Source organism: Euprymna scolopes, chromosome 32 (assembly GCF_053919585.1).
Source record: "Euprymna scolopes isolate OS-2025 chromosome 32, ASM5391958v1, whole genome shotgun sequence".
NCBI lineage: Eukaryota > Metazoa > Mollusca > Cephalopoda > Sepiida > Sepiolidae > Euprymna > Euprymna scolopes.
This window is the reverse complement of record NC_136513.1, coordinates 67,449,944-67,470,413: the sequence shown is the minus strand read 5'-3', so window position 1 is coordinate 67,470,413 and position 20,470 is coordinate 67,449,944.

The following is a 20,470-nucleotide window of genomic DNA, read 5'->3' as shown; positions in this document are numbered from 1 at the left end:
CAATTTGCTTTCTTGTGCTTGTTAAACCCCGTCATGTCATTGAGACAGAAGTAGCAGTCATCAAAATGATTGTTGGGCTCTCTCCACACCATTGGTACAGCAAACTTCAACTTCAGCTTACCGTTGGTCCAACCGCGGAGACTTTCTACACAGGATTTGCACACCATATGTGGGGCCCAAGACTTGTCTTGGTCACCAAGTATCATATCGAAGTATGCTTTGTACGCCCTCTTGACAAAGTCTGTAATATTCCTCTTTTGTTGTGCCATCATATACTGTCCAGATGTAACAAAAGACATCCGGTTCATATCTGCAACATCTTCTAGAAGAACTCATTTTCTCTCTGGAACTCATTTTCAACTGTGGAATTAAAAAGAAAATTCTTAATTACTGTTTAATTTATACTGCAACTATATTTATGGAACATGTTATTAAGTAGTTACAGTATATAATTATATAAAAATTCTCCCTATATAAATAATTATATAAAAATTCTCCCTGAAATACTTCAATATATACATAATCATTATAATGATTCAATAATATCAGAAAATTATTATTTACTGCTTCTATATTGAAGTATTTCAGGGAGAATTTTAGCAGTTTAGGCTTATTTGGGGTTATCAGTATCTTCTAAACTAGAGCCAATCTGGCAAAACCAATGTTATATTCGTAATCAGCGACCTTCAAAACCCCAGAAAACACTCCTAGATGGTCTGCCAAAGAAAAAAAATAAAAATTTGTTGACCAGTGTTATATAAGGTTACCAATGTAACAAAATCACCGATTAAATAAAGGCTGTGTAAAATCTGTATAATATGTTTGTTGCATCTTTGTTGGGACATAGGTGATCACCTTCCACACCCATTTTTTAAAAAGATGAGATTGTCTGATCGCCAAAGATAAAACGTAAAGTATAATTAATTATTATCTGGTGTTGCTGATGCTAAAAGCATAGATTTCACTCATTTAAAAATAAATTGTTCATAAAATCGAATAAGACACTATAAATAAAATTCTGTCATTATCAATTTAAAAGTGACATTTGTTTTATTTATTTAAAGCATATTTAGCTGACAATTATTTCATTTCATACTTTCTTGATATTTAATAATTTTTTTTCATAATAAATAGAAGCATGAATGCAATTAAAATAATTAAAATTGACAAAAGAACTGTAAATTTCACAATTTGTTAAATATCAAGAAAAAACTTTCAGTATTTTTTATATGATTTTACTTAAACATTGACCAAAAAGAAAAGAGATTAAATGTGTTCTTTTTTTTACTTTTACAATGCATCCTTTTTTCGTTTCATATTGAAAAACAAATGAATCATATTTCGATTATAAATAAAATAACACATATCAAAGAATCTTTGAAAAGTTTTTACTCCTTTCTATTATCACATGGAAATCATAAAAGTTTATGAAAATCTAATATCCTTGAAAATTGTCCTGATTTTTTTATTATTGTCACCAACCAACATTTTGATAAATCTATTTACAGGGTGAAACAATAAAAGTATCGCCATAAAGAAAACAACACTACAGCTTTATTTTAAAACTTTTATTAAAAAAACAATTCAGGTAACTTGATTATGTAGTAGAGCTGACATCTATTCAATGTAGCCACCTTCAGTCTCAATCACCGCCTCGATACAAGTCCGGAAGCGGGAGCGTGCCTTTTCTGGGAGCTTGGCAGATACTCAGCGGATGGCAGCAATCAGGCTGTGGGAGATCATGTTGGTGATGTTCTCGACGTATGACCAAACAAAGTAGCCCAACTGGTTCAGGTTAGGGGAAGAGTGGGGCCAGTGAGAGAAGGGTACAAAGTCGTAACACCCTTTTTGAAGCCAAACCCGACGGTCCCTTTGGACTTGTAGGCCGGCACCGAGTCCTGCTGCCATTCTCAGGGTCTGTCAGCAGTAAACAGATTGCACCACACTGTTCAACATATCCAGGTGTTGACTTTCAAGCCAACTTTGAAGATGTGTGATGGCATGATGAAACCACAGCAAAGACCATAACCGTTGCCGGAAACTTTGCTTTCATCACGTTGGGCATGTCCCTGCTATTCGTGGCAATCCAGTGATGGTCCTGGTTGTGCACCGTCGGGTTAGGCAGAAGTTCTTTTCATCTGAAAAGAACCAGAACATGTTTAGCTTTTTAGGATGCTTCAGTTTGTTGAGCAACCTGACAGACTTGATTAGCCTGAGGTTCTTTGTCCTCACAGTCAAGATCTGGCTTGTCTGACGCCTGTGGGACCTACACTTCAAGTCCCTCTTCACACATGCATTCACAGTTGTGTGCGAGATGCTTAAATCTCTGGCAATCTGTTGAATAGGCTACTTGGGAGTATCATCAATAATTATCTGGACCTTTTCCATGAACTCCTTGATTTGGGTCTTCCTGGCGGTGTCCTCGGCCTTGGGCTTCCACTCCACTACCTCCAAAAGGTAATCTGATGTTTTGAGCTGTGCCTTCAAGCGTTGAACCATCCGGATTTGCATTTTGAGGGTGTTGGCAATGGTCCTGTTGTCATAATTTGGATCGGTAGAGAGTATGAGTTGTACAGTAACATTGTGTCACTTTCAGACATGATAGGTTCCTATTGCCCTTGGGATTTGTACACAACTGGCCAACTAGTAGATGGTCTGCAACAAAAAAAGAAAACAGGTTTTCATTAAATGGAAATAGAATCATGTTGTCTTTTCTAGGGTGACAATTTTATCATTCCACCCTATGTATATAAAAGTGACCGTGCCTGTCTGTCTAAGGAACGGTTTCTTTCAAATTTTTGTCTACAAACTTAAAACTTGATACATGGGATTTGAACCTGTGAAACAAATTCAATTTGGTCTTTAGCTGGTAAAAATAGCAAAATTGAAAAAATTGGAACTTGGCAGGCATAAGTTGACTTAAACTGTTCATATACACATGCGCAAATATACATTTATACATTAAAGTTGGTTACATTTTAACATTTTCTTTCCATCTGATGATACCTCAAACAATAACGACTAAGGCTGGAGTGCTAAATGGTTTGGTTTCGATTCTAGCTGATGACACCAAAGGCATCTTTTTTACTTTTGAAATTACTGCTATATATTAGGTACAATATAACAATCAACAGAGTATTGGCTTTATAATGATTAATATGAAATCTTCATAAATTAAAATATCATATTTAAGTATATTTTATGATTGAGCAACACCAGGCAACCACTACTATATATTGGGTACAATATAATAATTAATAGCGAACTGACTGTATAATAATAAATGTGAAATCTGTATAAATTAAAATATATTTAAGAATATTTTATGTCCATGCAACACTGGATGGTCTGCTGGTAAAAATATATGAGGAGATTTTTAATCACATTTATTTCTTTACAATCACACCGTCATAAAAAAAGTATCTTTTTTTTTTTTAATCCAATTTTAGCAGAGCTGCTCCAGTAGTTGTAAACACTTAGAATCTTGAACATCTTATACTAGTTGCTGGACCTATCTAGGCCAGGTTTCTCAAATTTTCTTAAATTTTATGTATTAAATATTTTTCATCCATTTTTTATTAAAAAGAAATATTTAAGTTTATGATGATGATTGATATCAGCAAAAAATAATTGTGTAGTGTGAGATTCGAACCCATTATGCCATGACATATTGTAACTGAAGGCAGATGGCCATCGATCAAATAAAAATATTTTGTCTTTTTAACCTAAATGAGTTCAGCATAGGGATTTTTTTTTTTTACCTCTCTGCATAAAATAGTTTGACAGTCAAATATAAAGAAGCATAATATCAAATAAAAATTCTTATTAATCATTATATTTGGTCTAACATTCATTTTACATGATGGTATGTGTTGGATTAGGTGTGTCAGAAATTTCGTGAAAAATAGTGAATAATTCCACCCAGTCTTTCCAAGCTTATAACTTCTCGAAAAATGTCATTCAAGCCCTAATTTTTTTTTCAATTAAAGGAGCAAGGATCAAGGTTTCATTAAAAAAAAACAAAAAAAAAAAAACAAACGTGGTTTTTAAAAAAAAAAGGTTTTAAACTTCGGACTTTACAGGTAAATTTCTAAAAAACACTACTTTTTTTTTGTTTTAAATTTGAATATATTATTTATTGACCTTTTCTCTTCAATTTCTGATATATAACACTTTGGTGAGTAAATTAATTATTTACTTTTTAATAGACATTTCAAAATTGGAGGCGTGAATTATTCGCCACCCCCTGTCTTTCCAAGCTTATAACTACTCGAAAAATGTAATTCAAAACCTAATGTTTTTTTCAATTAAAGGAGCAAGGACCAAGGTTTCATTAAAAAAACAAAAGAAAAGAAAAAACAAACAATGTGGTTTTAAAAAAAAAAAGGTTTTAAACTTCGAACTTTACAGGTAAATTTCTAAAAAACACTACTTTTTTTTTTTTAAATTTGAATATATTATTTATTGACCTATTCTCTTCAATTTGTGATATATAAAACTTTGGTGAGTAAATTGATTATTGACTTTTTAATAGACACTTGAAAATGGGGGGGGGCGTGAATTTAAAAGAAAACGTTTGTCTAAAATATTCGGTTTATTGGAAATAGCATAAAATTTCACATTGACCCATAAATATCGTAAAAATAGAATCAATAGAAAAATTTTGATAGATTTTTAAAGTTTAAAAATTGAAAAATATTGAGTTCGTAAAATTCATTACTGTTTTTTAAAAAATAAAAAAAAATATTTCTATTACTTTTAAAACAACTTTAATAGTTTATTTTGGAAGTATAATCCATAAAGAAAATAAACAATCCACTTTTAAAAGAGAAATTATGAGTTTTTTATATTTTATTCGCAGTTTCGTGTTAGGGGTGTCAAAAATTCCTACAAAAATTCTGATTTAGGAAATCGACAACCGTAAATCAAACCATCTCCAGCTAAGTCCTTATTGATCCCTCTGTTTCTGTTTAGCTTACAACAAGGAAAGCTCAGCATTTTAATTTTTTTTTTCCTTTATTAAGCCATGGTCATAAGACTGTTAACAGTAGATAGAGGCTACTAAGCTAATTAGGGAATGCATAAAACTTAGGAATACCATGATATTCAGTCAATACAGAACTCTGAAAATGTGACAGTGATACATGTTCATTCACACAATTCTGAGGCATCACTGCAGGACACAATGTGAAAGGAAATCGCCGGTACATTTCTGAGCAAACACCAATGTGATTATGCAGAGGGTCTAATGTGAATGTATATCGTCACAGGTTTGTTCTGTTCAACTGCAGCACAGGATGATATTTAAGCATTGTGGTGGGGCAAGAACCATGAGATAATCCGTAGGCAACAAATGCAACCGTCATATTCCGGTGAGTAGTCAACAGATCTACTCCAAACAGATCATATACTTCAGAGGGAACATGGTTACGGCAGGGAATATGTAGTAATATATATCTGATGACACATCGCTGTAGACACTCAAGAGAATCAGAGAACACCTTGTCAACTCTGGCAAACACTAGGGACTCATATTCCAAGTGGGGACGAATCATTGCCTTGTAAAGTCAAGTCAGCAAATACCATTCATGAGGAATTTGGTAGCTTAGGATATGCAACCCGTAAAGCTACTTATCAACCCTATTGGATATATAAGACAAGTGGTCATCAAACCTGAGATTAATGTTGGAATGTTTAGTTTATCTCATTTTGGGGATTTCCCTACTTTTAAAAATTATGTAATATTCAAAATAAAAAAAATTATAAAAATCAAATGAAAAAGTTTAAAATGAATTATTTAAAAAATGTTTGTTTTAATAAATTATGAAATTTTAGAAATAAAATTGAATATTTGAATTTTAACAAAAATTCATATATAAGTTTGCAAAAAACTCTCAAATTAAAATAGTGATTTTTTTGTGTCGTTTTGGGCAAACAATATGGCTGCAACACATAATATTATCAGGTATTAAGTAAAATTAAAAACAAAATATTTGTTTTCTGTTATTGAGACAAATTATAATAGTTTATGAGCACTGGGACAGCCATGCCAAATGGTGGCCCTTTTTTCATGGCGGTTAGGGTTAGGATTTGAAAACCTGGTACATAATATCAGAACTTTTTTTTTTATAACAATTCTTTTTTTTTTTTTTTAATTCAATTTTCACCCCAAACAAGGCAAGTGCCACTTTGAAGTAGGGGCTACTATCGAGGACATAATTTGCAGGGGCATTATGAAGGGAGATGAGTAGAAAGATGTTTGTTCACATTACACTTGAACTTCTGCATATCAGTACAGTTGGGAAAGCAGTATCCCGGAAGGGAGTTCCAAAGACTTGCAGTTCTGGGGAAGAAACTATTGGAGTAAAAGGCTTTCTTACACCTAGGGATCTCTACTGTAAAGGGGTGGGACTTAGTTGCTCGTCAGGTTTGTCGGGAGTAGTCACGTCGAGGAGGTACAAGTGCTTGCAGTTCGTCAGAGCATTCACCATTAAAGTATTTGTAGAACAGGCAGAGGGATGCAACATTTCGTCGATGGGACAGAGGCTGAAGGACCTATCAGGTTGGCGACTTTTTTGAACCCTGTCCAGGAGACAAGCAGCAGATGCACCAGCCCAAATGTGACAACAATATTCCATACATGGCGAATGGTGGCCTTATAGAGGTACAGGATACTTTCAGGCGTAAGTAATTTTCTGGCATGGTAGAGAGAGCCCACCTTCTTTGCAGCAGCCTTGGCAATGCTCTCAATGTATATATCCCAGTTCATGTTCCCTGTAAACGTTAGGCCGACGAGTTTAAAGAAAGTACTTTCAGGCAGTGTGTTCTTGGCCATTGCTATTGGTGGTAGAAAAGGTTTCTTGTAGTTATTGAAGGAAACAAGTTTAGTCTTGGCAGCATTGAATGTGACCATCCATTTTTGTCCCCATTCCTCTATAGATTGGAGGTCATCCTCTAGTGTTTCTGCCATTTTCTTAGATATGTGTTCATTTGTTTTCCCCTCATGCCTGTTATAGAGGGTGGTGTCATCGGCAAATATACCCACCTCTGAAACAATTTTATCAGGGAGGTGATTTATGAATATCAGAAATAATAAAGGTCCAAGGATAGACCCCTGGGGTACCCCCGCATTTATATCATATTGTTTGGAGGTATGACAGTTAAGGACAACTTGGATTTTTCTCTTAAGAAGTATTTAATTATAATGTATATTCTTCCAGTGATACCATATGATCTAATTTTCTTGAGAAGACCATCGTGCCATACCCTGTCAAAAGCCTTAGATATTTCAAGGGCTACCGCCCTACCTTCCCCTGTTTTGTCCAGTGAACGGTATATACGTTCAGAGACTACAGTTAAGATATCTGCTGTTGAACGGGTTGGCCTGAATCCATATTGTTTGTTGGTCAGGAGTTTAGCAGCTGTTAGGTGTTGGACTAGGGCTTGATTAACTAAGGACTCAAATATTTTGGCGAAAATTCGGACGGGGCTAATGAGGCGAAAATTTAGTGGGTAATTCGAATAAATTCATAGACACACTGCCATATTTTGATTGTAACTCTTGTAAGAGAGCACTAGTCATCTTAGGTTTCCTCCCTTGGCATTGGATTCTGCTCTCTTATGGTGTAAAGACCTGTTGTCAGGATATGCAGACTTTCAGCAGGTCATTCATAATGATTGCTTTTTTGTGCAGAAAGTATCTGTCTCAGATTCAGTGAGATTACTACAGTTTGGACTGGACAGCCACATAAGACTGCCATTAGTGTGTGTGTATGTGTGTGTGTGTGTAGAATTAACTCAAACAATAATAATGATATATAAATGACACATTGTACCAGGTACATTATGTTGCAAACTATTTTATGTATGGTGATGTGGGTGTATATTTGAAAAGTGTGTGGAAAATCCCAAATCTGACAATTTTTATCCCTTCAGTCCCCATAAACCATTTTGTTTAAAATAGAAAAAAACAAATAAAAAATCACAGATTTTTTCGCAGATCCAGAAAATCTCCATCAGCTCATGCAAATACCAAAACTTCATTTTCCTTAAATTAATTAGAATCATCTTTCAGAGAAAAAAAAATAAAACAATGCAGAGACACATGCTTCCATTTGGCATATAAGAATTTATAATATAACTCACAATTCAGTCAGTGATTGTAGAATTAAAATTTTAAACATCTTTATTTTCAAAGTTATTACTTCATTTCTAATGCAGATAACATCTAATCATAAAAGTGAATGAATGTGTGCCTGGTTCATTTCAATAATCACATATGCAAAGTTAATTTTTTTGAGCAAAGGAGATGACATCTTATAATAAAAAGAAAACATTTCTTTCATTTTTACTATTTTATTTCTATACATAATAATAACAATACTAATAATGGACTATTTTAATTATATTTAATATTGTTGTTGTTATTATTGTTATTTTTTTATTATTATTGTAATGATCTTGGGAGAGATAGGGAATAAATAAATAGAAGAGATAATAATAATAATAATAATAATAAATAAATATCAATGCAAATAGCGAACCCCCTCCTCCTCTATATCAAATGTAAAGCCAGATGCACCCCATTCCCTCACACACAACATCGTCAGTAGCAAGATTCCCCCTTACTGCCTTTCCCCTCTTTTCGCTCACCCTTTTCTTCCTTTGTGAAGCATAAATCGTGAGGAAAGGGCAGCAGCAGTCATCAACATAAGAGCACAGATTTTTTTGGTTGAAGTGGCCACGAGAGGAGACATGAAATTTATCACTTCAAAAATCCACACAGAGGCAATTAAAGAGAAATGGACAGATACTACCTGTCTTAAACTAGATGAGGAAATTAAATTTCAAATTGCCTAAAAGAAAAACTACAAGAAATCTTCATATAAAAATGTTACCCACGAGGGACAATATAAAAATGATGCACGGTGCGCAAAGTCTCATGTTGGTGAAAATGGCACCAACGAAATGGAAGAGGAACTGACATATGGTAACATGCTCGCATTTACACACTTTTATAAAAATCAACACTGGCCATTTTATTTTGTTTATCTGCAGATAAGTACCCCTTTATAATAACCCATCTCCCAAACCCCACTCTCATCCATGCCTTTTCGAACTGTCATTCCATGATGACATCCACATAATTTTTTTTACTTTATTTTTTTATTATTTCTTTTTGTTGTTTATTTTCTCGTTACACTTATACGACCTCACTCCGACCCATTCAGGTGTTGCATTAAATTTCAAAATGTGTGTTAAATAAAACCCCTATTATATCTTACCCACATGTTGTGTCATTCTTGCTTTGTGTTCGAATTGTTCAAGGTAAAATGAGGATTATTCACAAATCTTAGATAACGTGTCATTTCAGATCGCAACTCAGCGTCTGACATTTATCTTTTTTTTTTTTAATATTTTTTTTATTTTGTGTTACAAGCAGCAAATGGTAAAAGCGCTCTCTATAGAGTCCAAGATTTTAATCAGGGATGACCACTCCGACTTAGCTTCTCTCAACCTGTAATATTATTATTATTAAAGCAGAAAAAAGATAAAGAGTTTTGTTTTCTTTTTCTTAATAATTAGTTTTCTTTTATTAATAGAGAGAGAGAGAAAGGAGTTTTGTCTTTTTTTTTCTTAGTGATTCGTATCATTTCAATGGTTTCAAGTAATGAGTACAAATTAAATTGCTAGTAAAATATGAAATTAAAAATAGCAACCCAGTCACATATGTGAATTGTGATAACGCCACAAAGGAAAAGGAAGAATCAACAGGTGAATTTTAAAGAATCTACAAAACAATTCTGTAAGTATTCTTAAAACTGATTAAAGTTTAGAAAATGTGATAAGCAAAAACCTTATGAAATGTTATAAAAACTACAAAAAGTTTATTAAAACGTTATCAAAAAATAATAATGCCCATTACAATATTATAATAATCAAAATGCTTGCATATTAATTATTTTGATTATATATGTGCCTGTCATATTGTGCTGATGAAGAGACTCAATATCAATAAAAATCCATATCTTGAAAACTATTGAACATAGAAGTATTTATGTTAAATTCTTGGAACATATGTAAATGAATATATCATACGTTTGTTTATCTTTGATCTATGATGTGAGTGTGTGTGTGTGTGTGTGTGAAAGGGATGTTTACAGGATAAATATCTGGCAGAATGCTTAGGTATAAAAAGGAATAAGGGAAAAGAACAAAAACAAACAATATAGATTACAATGAAGTAACACAGTTTGTGTTGATTTCTATACTTTGTTTCATTCACAAAACTTTGTCAAGAAAGTATTTTATTGAATAGATTTAAGTAGATATGCTTATATATATATATATATATATATATATATATATATATATATATATATCTTCTTAATTCTGTTAGGGTAATGGTGGGAGAGAGAAAGAATAAACAACAGAGTTGGTAAAGCAAGGAATATTGTTAAGGTGAGAGGAAATAGAATTTATGGTAGGACAATGCTGGATGTGTGTTTGCAAAATGATTGGTGCCAGTGTTTTCATAGTAAATAGGTATTTAGAAAAGGGAGTATGTATTAGAAGATGGAAGTAAGAAAAAATGTTATAGTGAGAGCAGAGTAGTTTGCTGAATGTGATGGAAGCAGATTCTTGAAAAAGCAATAAAAATGTTCAAGTTTGGAGGAAAGAAATGGTTGAAGGGAGTGGAAAGTAATAAGAAATGGAAAATAGAGGAAGTTTTTTTTTCTTTTTTTTTTTAATGTCAGTAAGCAGGATTTTATCTATAATCCTTATTAAACTGGAAAAGGTTGATGGAAGTGATACTTTTGAAATTTGATAATGGCTTAATGAGGAAGAAAGATAAAAACTTGTTTTACAAAATGGTTAAGACATTTATAGATTGGTATGTTGATATATAAAGGTGGTAATGTCAAAAACTTGTTGGGATTTTTTTTTCATTTCTGGAGGAGGTCTCCAAATTTTTTTTTAATGTGGTTTGGGTTTATCATATCTCATATGGAAACTAATAATTTTGCTATGGGCTCAGCCATATTGTGATAGAAACTGCCTATACTAGATATGGTGGGTGGGAGAGGCATGGTATATCAGGTATATCTGTTTTATGTAGTAAATTATTAATCAATAAAATGTACAAATCATTTTCAGAATATAAAATTATGGGACCTAATAAAAACACATCCTCATCTTGACATATGGCATAAATTTAATTTTATTGCCACAGTTTTATTATTTAAAATAAAAAGATTGACAACTTGAAAGAGTTTAATTGAATAAATCATTAAACAGAAATTTAGATTTGAATATTTGTTTAGAAATAAAAATCACAAAGTGAAAAAAGAAATACATAAATTTTTACTAAAATTCAACAATTTCATTTATATATTTATTTAATTTATGGACACAGGGTTTGTCTCTTAAAGACTCATCAGCGGGGATTTATCCAACCAATACATAAACCCCAAGACTCAAAATCTATGCTTTCATAACCCAAGTAGTAACTGAAAGCCTTAGCTAAAATACCAACTTGCCAACTCATATAACGTAAGAGAAATGTTTACTATATTTAATTATGTTAATTGGTTTTAGTAGAGGATTCAATTCTGTTGATGAATGTATTGTAAATCTTTTAAAAATCTTCTCGTTTTTAAATTTTTTAAATCTTTACCAATATTTGTTTTTATATCAGTAATTTAATTTAATCACTTTTAATTTTCAAAAATAAAATTTTAATATTCAAAATAAAAGTACAAGAACAAGTTTCTCAGGAAATTCATTCTGCTAGTTCATTAACATTTTTTCACTGATGTCTTTAAAATATTTTACTGTAATAAATTATTAAAAATTTAATTAAACACCAATAAAACAGGCAACATTTTTTAATGTGTTAGTATTGATATGGACATTGCAGAATCAAATTTTCTGGCATAAAAGTTCAAACTATTTGATAGCAAAATTCTTGCTTGAATGAAGCAATATTTATATAATATATTATCTACTCAGGGACCAGCAGTCAATCAGAACCCAGAGAATAGACTTTCACATCTAAGTATAATGAAATGCCTCACCTTTCTAGGTTTCTGCCCCAGTTTATCTAGTTCTAGATCAATTGGTTGGATACCGGAATATTGGCTACTTAATTCAATAGACGTTTTTATATCATTAATTTAAATTTAAATATAGTTTATGAATCACTTATACGTTTAATACTCAAATAAAGACACTCAAACAATTTTCTTAGTGTTCTAAAATGTTTGTGTTTTTATCTTTAATTTTTTTCATTATTTATTAGGGACAGACAATTGTATTTGCATGGTTTCAGTCTTAACATTTTAAAAAGAAATTCTTTCATGAATAAATAATGATACAGGTATAAAATTATTTACAACCAGTTTATATACGTATTTGAGTAGTACAGTACCTGGGCATATCTACTTCCATCTTTACATAGCTTTGACTGCTTTATAGCTAATATAAAGAAAAATATTTGTGAAATTTTGTGGAAAAAAATATACCGCTTATTATTTGCATGAGAGAGTAAGTAACTATGATGAATGCATTTATGAATAGTTTTTAATGCAAAAAAAAATTAGAAATTAAAAGAAATTAATATAGTTTGAGTGAAGCATTGTTTAATGTGTACATAAAAGAAATTTAGGTTGATAGAAGGCAGTACAATGCAGAAGTGTAATAGATACACACAAACTGAAGCAAATCAAGATATAACAGTGGAATAAGCTAAGCAGTATCACATTTATTGATCCAATATATATATATATATATATATATATATATTATATGGCAGGAGACCCTTTTCATTATCACATTTAAAATATTATATACTATCGCCCGGCATTGCTAGGTCATAAAATATGCTTAAATATGATATTTTGATTAATGCAGCTTTCATATTTATAATTATACTAGCAGTTCAGTCCGGCTTTGCTTGGACCTATGTACTGTTCATGACTTTATGTACATATAAAAAAATGTTACTTATGTCCAGGTAACCTACATGCTAAATTTCAAGTGTTTAGACCCAAAATTGGCGGAGGAGTTTGATAGAGTCTGCAAAGGTCAACTCTTTCAACTTTGACCTCTTGGCAGCCAAATTTTTGCCCAAAAACTGATTAAAAAGCTTGCTGCATGTCCGAATATGCTTTATAAAAAAATTCAAATGTTTAGACCCAAATTGGCTGAATAGTTTGCTAGAGATCGCAAAGATCAAATCTTTTTAACTTTGACCCTTGGCAGCCAAATTTTCGGCCAAAAACTGATTAAAAAGCTTGCCCTATGTCTGAATAAACTTTATGTAAAATTTCAAATGTTTAGATCAAAAATTGGCTGAGTAATTTGGTAAAGACCGCAGAGGTCAAATTTTTTAAAACTTTGACCCCAATTTTGACCTCTTAACATTTGTTTTGGACTCAAATCAAATTAACAAGTTTGATCCATGTCCAAGTAACTTATATCTAAAATTTCAAGTGTTTAGACCCAAAATTGGCGGAGGAGTTTGGTAGAGTTTTCAAAGGTCAAATTGCTGAACTTTGACCCCTTAATAGCCAAATTTCTGGCCAAAAACTGATTAAAAAGATGTCTTATTATGTCAAATCTCGAGTCTGTAGACTGAAAATTGACAGTAGTTTGGTAGGGAAATGTACACACACACACAATTTCACTTTTATAAATATATAGATTATATTGGACCCAGTATATAGTCATAATTTAAAAAGTAAAAAAAAAAACATGACTCACGCGCCACGATCGAGAATCAAAACCAAAACATTTAGCTTACGATTTACTTTTTCCTTTAACGTTAAAACCTGAGCTATGAAGACATGTTTGCTGCAAGGCTAAAAATTAAAACATAAACCAATAGCTATTATGTTACGCATGCATGTTCATAATGCTGTTGTTCGACCTTCACCTGGAAAATTTCATTTTTTTATTTTCACACTTTTGCACCGATTTTCCCTGGCTAAAACACAAATATAAAGTTTTGCATGCGTTTGAATACCCTATATATTAAGTTTCATGTCTGACAGAGGAGGCAAAATTTTTTAAACAAATATATATATATATGCATACACAAATATATATAGAGAAAGGTTTGTGTTTGCTATAACCTTTTTACACAAATATTACGCAAGTAAAAATCATGTAGAATATTTGTATGAATATAATTACACGTAATAGTTAACTAAAGACGATCATCCCATAAGAGAACCGAAAAAACTAATAGGGAATTAATAAAAATGAATGTTTAAAATATGCAAATTAGCTAGATCTTTTGTAGATGAATGCAACTCCATGGCCCATATATAACAGAGTTATTTTCTCTTTTTAAATAAATAGAAAAAAGGGTTTTTAATATGAATATCAATACACAAAAAAAAAAAAAAAATATATAGGTGTGTGTGTGTGTGTGGATATATTTGGGTCTAAACATTTTAATTTTTTTATAAAGCATATTCGGACATGCAGCATGTCATAATAAAAAGAGTTGGCTGTCATATATATAAGCTGCCTTCAATAAGTTCCCAGACTTTTTGTATTGACACTTTTCTTGATAGCACACACATGAAACTCTAGTCCTTTTCAAAGTAATCTCTTCCGGCTGCAATGCACTTGTTGTACCATTCTAACAACTTCTGGAAGGCCCCACGGAAGTCCTCTTTTTTGAGCATGTCAATGACCCTTGTCACAGACTCTTGCATCTCCTCAATTATCTCATAACGACAGCCTCTAAAATTTTCCTTGAGCTTAATGGGGACTAGAGTTTCATGTGTGTACCATCAATAAAAGTGGCAATATGAAAAAAAGCTTGGAAACTTATTCAAGGCATCTCATACTCGCTAAACACTCAGTGTTATAAGGCGATGATCAAAGGTTAGTCGAGTAATCTAGGAAAAGAAGTTATGCCCATCTGATCATCTCGGTGGCATATTCAAAATTTAAGCTTTTAAAAAAATTCTTATTTTAATTTTGGAATGCTACTTTTAACTTTACCCCCCCCACACACACACTTTTTTTAGCACATAACATTGTTTTTAAATAAAAAATTATTTCAAAATGCGCTTTCTTCAATTTTATATTAAAAAACATACTGCAATTTTCTTCAATCTTATTTCTTTCAATTGTATAAATGTTTCATCACTTTTATATTGACTTCCTACATTTTGCAAAATCGATTGTTTGTTTTTGACTTACAGGGAAACATATTTATATAATAATTGTAATAAAAAAGAAATAAATTTGGACTTTTTATGAATTAAATGCTTATTAAAATAAAAAGAATTGAACGCTACTTATAAAATTTATAAATGATTAAAATTGTTGCTAAATTATTAAAACAATGAAATTTTTTCAATATTATTTTTTACTATCAAATTGAATTGTGCTTTTACAAATTATAAATAATAAAAAAAAGTTTGTTAGGAGGATGGTCAGACAATGCCATTGAGAATTGGTAACATTAGTTGAATCTGGGAAAAATTTGACAATTTAAAGAGACAGTTCAACAAGAATTTGAAGATACTAAACTCGAAAACAACCATGTTGTAGTCAGCTGGGAAGAAGCCCCAGTATATTGTGTTCCACAGACAGATGATTCTTTAGAATAAAACTTTGCTTGCAGGAGTTATGTTTAGTTTTAGATATACATTTACAGTGGTTGTAGCTTAACAAGTTCTTGTTTTGAATGTTTTATGGGAGGGGAGAACCATATATTAGAGCTCAGTCGAGAACCTATGATGAAAATAACAACAGAGTAGAGAAGAAAGATTAGCAACCTCTCTTCTGTTAGAAAGAGGCAACCCCACTAGATTTCAAAGTCGATTTTGCACTTTGTCTGGGCAGGAAATGTTGCTCTGAGCAGCGCTTTTCCAGATATGAATTCAGTACTCCATCTTAGGAAATATGTGACTCTACTACTGGTATTAGTTCAATGTTTTGCTAATTCTAGACATTTTTCTAGATCAATTTTTTCGCATCTAAAGAAGGTATACCTAATACAAAAATGTCATATGAACTAAATAATTCCATTTCATGATGAGCATTTTAGAAAATCTTGCAGAAATTTGCAGGCCATTTTGCTTCAAGCAATTTTGCTTAGCATATTGATTTATTGATCAGTCCCAGAATGGCACCAACAAAGACTACGAAATAAATGCCAGAACAAACAATCAGACGCAAAGAAGACAAAGACTTCAGATATTTTTATCAGCCACAAAAGCTGGCTTTCGGCTCAAGTATGTTAAATTTGAAAGACCGTTTGACTTCTTATAAGTTAAAAATCATCCAATAAAATAATCTAAGCACCAATATATTCTTAGTATACTGAGAAGTAGGAACACACACACATTTATACACACTATTTGTACTTATCTGGCGTTGCCCAGGATGCAATGAAGTCATTTTAGTTTTTAATTTAATTTAATTTTTCTTTTTTTACACATTTTAAACGTAAATTAACTACTACAATATTTTTCAATTAAAAATTCCGCTTGCTAATTTTTATTTGATTATTTCAAACATTTTTCATATTAGCAATCTTCTTAATTGTTAAAATATTGGAGCCGAGTACATTATTATTTTGCCAATAACAATAACATGGTACAACAATTACAAATAAAAATTGGCAACTTAGAAGCAAAGTTTGATTTATCAGCTTAAATGCTATTTGAGTCTGACTTCAAAGATCCAATAAGAAAACTTATATGTATTATATATAGCTATATGAAAGTGGCTTAGTGTACTGGTTACAGGCACAACGTGTGAGCTTGGCATGCAGAATAGAGTTCTGCTTGGACTATTTCATTAATTTCACTAATACTCTTAGAAAAGGTATGAATCTATATATCTTCCCTCCAGTTATAAATTAAATAATAGAGTAGACTAGATTCTCAAGCCTTGGTTGTTCAACTAGTTTAAAAGAAAGAAAACTTGGAAATAAAACTAGTTTTTCTCTCCTTATGCCAGTCATTCTGAACTTTGCAATTTGTTTCATACAATGCCGGTTCAGAAGAGGTGAAGGGTTGAGTAACCCTTGCTTCACTCCCTTACAGGGTGTATCCATTGTCTCCTCCCTTTTTTTTTATAGAGCAATTATTTCTTATAATCTTGATGCATTTAGCTAAGAAGTAAATTTATTTTAGTTTTACATCATGGTTGGCACCATGAGTTGTAGCCACATAAAACTGCCACCAGCATTTTGACGTACAGCTGCTTAGTGAACTTATTTATTGCAATGCTTTCATGGTTTCTTTAAAAAAACTTCATATTAGGGTGAAAAAAAAAATGGTATGATAAAAAACTATTAGTAAATGAGGAGCAGGGGGGCATATTTTTATGTAAAACCCTTTAGACAAGATGCAAAGTAAATGAAAAGAAGTGTAATGGGAAAGAGAATTAAAAGTGAAATTGCAAAAATTTTTATTTTTATGTTTGATATAAACACATAAGATATTAAAAAACAAAAAAAAAAAAAACAGTATTGGTCAATATCAAAATGTTGAAGCTTTATGCACCAATCGCTTTTGTTTCACTTGATGGTTGAGGATGAATTAAATTTTGCATATAAGAGTTTTTTATGCTTACTGACAGATAGCATGCACAACACAACGTTAATTATTTAGTAAATTGTTATACTTTTTATTATAACAAAATTAAACACTTCATTTTTTTAAAATTAAGTCTAAAAAAAGACTATCAATTGTTAAATTGAAATCTTTGAAAAAATTTTACAATCTTTTCTTTAATTCAGGATAATAAAATGCCTTGTTGAACACACAACTTTATGGAAATGGATGATGTAGAGGAAAAAACTTGAATTAGTGAAAAGAAGTGAGTTGTTAGCAAAATTAGTACTTTGCAATGTTTTAGTAAACAAAAAAGTATTATCAAAAAAAAGTTGACAAAATCATTTCAATTCTGTCATTGCATATTTTTTTGGCATGGTAGAATTTTGATTTGAACAAATGAAGAAGCCAGTTCATATTTCTGATATCTCCATAGCCAGTTGATATTTCTGATATCTCCATAGCCAGTTGATATTTCTGATATCTCCATAGCCAGTCCATATTTCTGATATCTCCATAAAGTTAGATGTGTATCTATGTTTATATACTTGTATGTACAGGATTCACTTCTACACTAACAGATCATTATAACTTTTGAAACATGCAAAGAGAAAATTCAAATACCTACGATTTTTGTAAAATTTTAACAATCAATAGTAGATATAAATCAATATTGCAGTTTATATGGAGTATTTTAAAGGGTGTTTAAGAGGAATAATATAGACAGAACATCTCATTTGAAAATTAAAATATTTCAGATTTGCATTACAAAGACATATAGTCATTAGACACCAATTATGCAAGATTTATTGAAGTTCATTTCCTTCTTAAAATCTCTTAAGCTTACACTTTAAATTTTAGATATTTACTAGGATCAAAATCACACAATGGATTTTGATAAAAATTAGAACAAGGATTCTAAACATAAGGTTTAGCATCATATCCTAACTCTAATCTTTGGAAGAGAAATAAAACTGGTGCAAAGGAACTAATTTTAACCGCCCTGAGACTGATATTCTTTTAGTTAACCATGTGGATAATCTAGAAGTAAAGAGATTTATTATTTTTAGTTATGCAAGAAGAATTTCTTAACAAATATATCACAGTTTATGAATTTTTAAATGAAACTTGTGACCCAACGGGTTAAAGATTGTTTAGTTGAATAAAAGGAAATACCCGGTTATTCTGGAATTATTCAGATTAATGGGACAAAAACAAATTATTGAAATCATTTTGAATTGTTTTTTCTTTTTTACATCAATTTTACAATATTGTAAAATATATATATATATATATTTTTTTTTTGGCACAACTTTATAGCATTCTTATATTTTGTAAGAGTAAAAAAAATCCAATTTTAATGTTATTCTATCCAAAGTATTCTAAATGGCTTGATTTCTAGTTTTTGGCATATAACACTTTTTGGAATTATTCCATGCCAAAACTCAAAACCTATTGTACCGATGATTAATTAAGCACCAGTAATATAAATTTACCAACAGTATTAGTGCATAAATGATCCCAATGAATCTGCAAAGATTTCAAGAACACCAAAATATCTTTGAAGCTCCCAAACCAATACATTTGTAAAAGTGATGCCATTTAAGTGCATAAACGGGTAAGACAATGGCTAGGAGACAAAGGCTGAAAAGATGAGTGTGCCAAGTTCAAATCCAGTTCATTCCACACAAACACTTTCATTAAATGAGCACTTGACCTTGTGGCTCACCTCCTCTAAAGAATGCAAATAAAATAAGTGCATAAAGCAATCACCACTTAACACACTGTTCTATTGTGCACAGACACATGTAAAGAAAATGCACACATATAATTTTATTGAAATTAAAATGGGTCTTGGATTGGGGGATGGGAGATGTTTGTTTTATGGCATATCAACCTTTTTGGGATTATTCAATGCTGAAACAGAATATCCGTTGTAAATGATTCACTCTAAATTAAACACAAGTATCTATGTTGCTGATGGCTTTGGACGGATGAACAATTAGTCAAAATGGATTCAACTCAGCTGCATTGATATCCATTACATCAGTTGTGGTCAGCCATAAGGGGTTTACTTTTAAATTATTCGATATGATAGAATAAAATCCAAAATTTTTAAGAAATAAATAAAGTGAAAAAAATATCTTATTACTATCTTTTTATTTTACTAATCTTTTAAAGATTAGTAAAATGAAATAAAAATATTTCTCCGACCAACAATAAGAAAGAGTAGTAGGACCCCATAGAGATTCTACAACATTGAATCAATTTAACTCCTTAATATTTTGTCTTCTTACCATAAAAATAATTGTCTGCTAAATATTCCTCAAAACAATAAAATTAATTTCATTTTTTTTTTTAGTGCATCTTAAATGAAATCAAAGTGAAACAGATTTGTACTGCTGGATGACATAATTTGATTTTGAACAATTCATTTTAAAATGAGTAAACATTTCACCTTAGCAACATTAGATTAATCAACATCTTTGTTAATCAGACAATCTCATTTTTTAATGCATGTGAAATGTAGGAACATATGTACAAACAAGTGGTTCTGCATATTATTATTATATAGATCAGTTTGATCGCACTTATTTCTCACCCATCTTAATTAGCAACAATAACTGTTTGATTTTTCTTTAATTCAATTGTATCTCGGTCAGTGGCTCTGAAACTTCAATCCAATGCAAATCTTTATGGCTTTTTCATGTCAAACCCATCTCCCCTCCCTCGACTTAATACATCTAGGGAAGTATTTGGAATATAACTATGGCGTTAAGAAGGCATTAACTCCAGATGTTAAACAAAAAAATTATTTGGATATTTGAGTAAATACTTGATTTGAATAAACTCATTGGTTATAAGCAAAAAAAAAACATGTG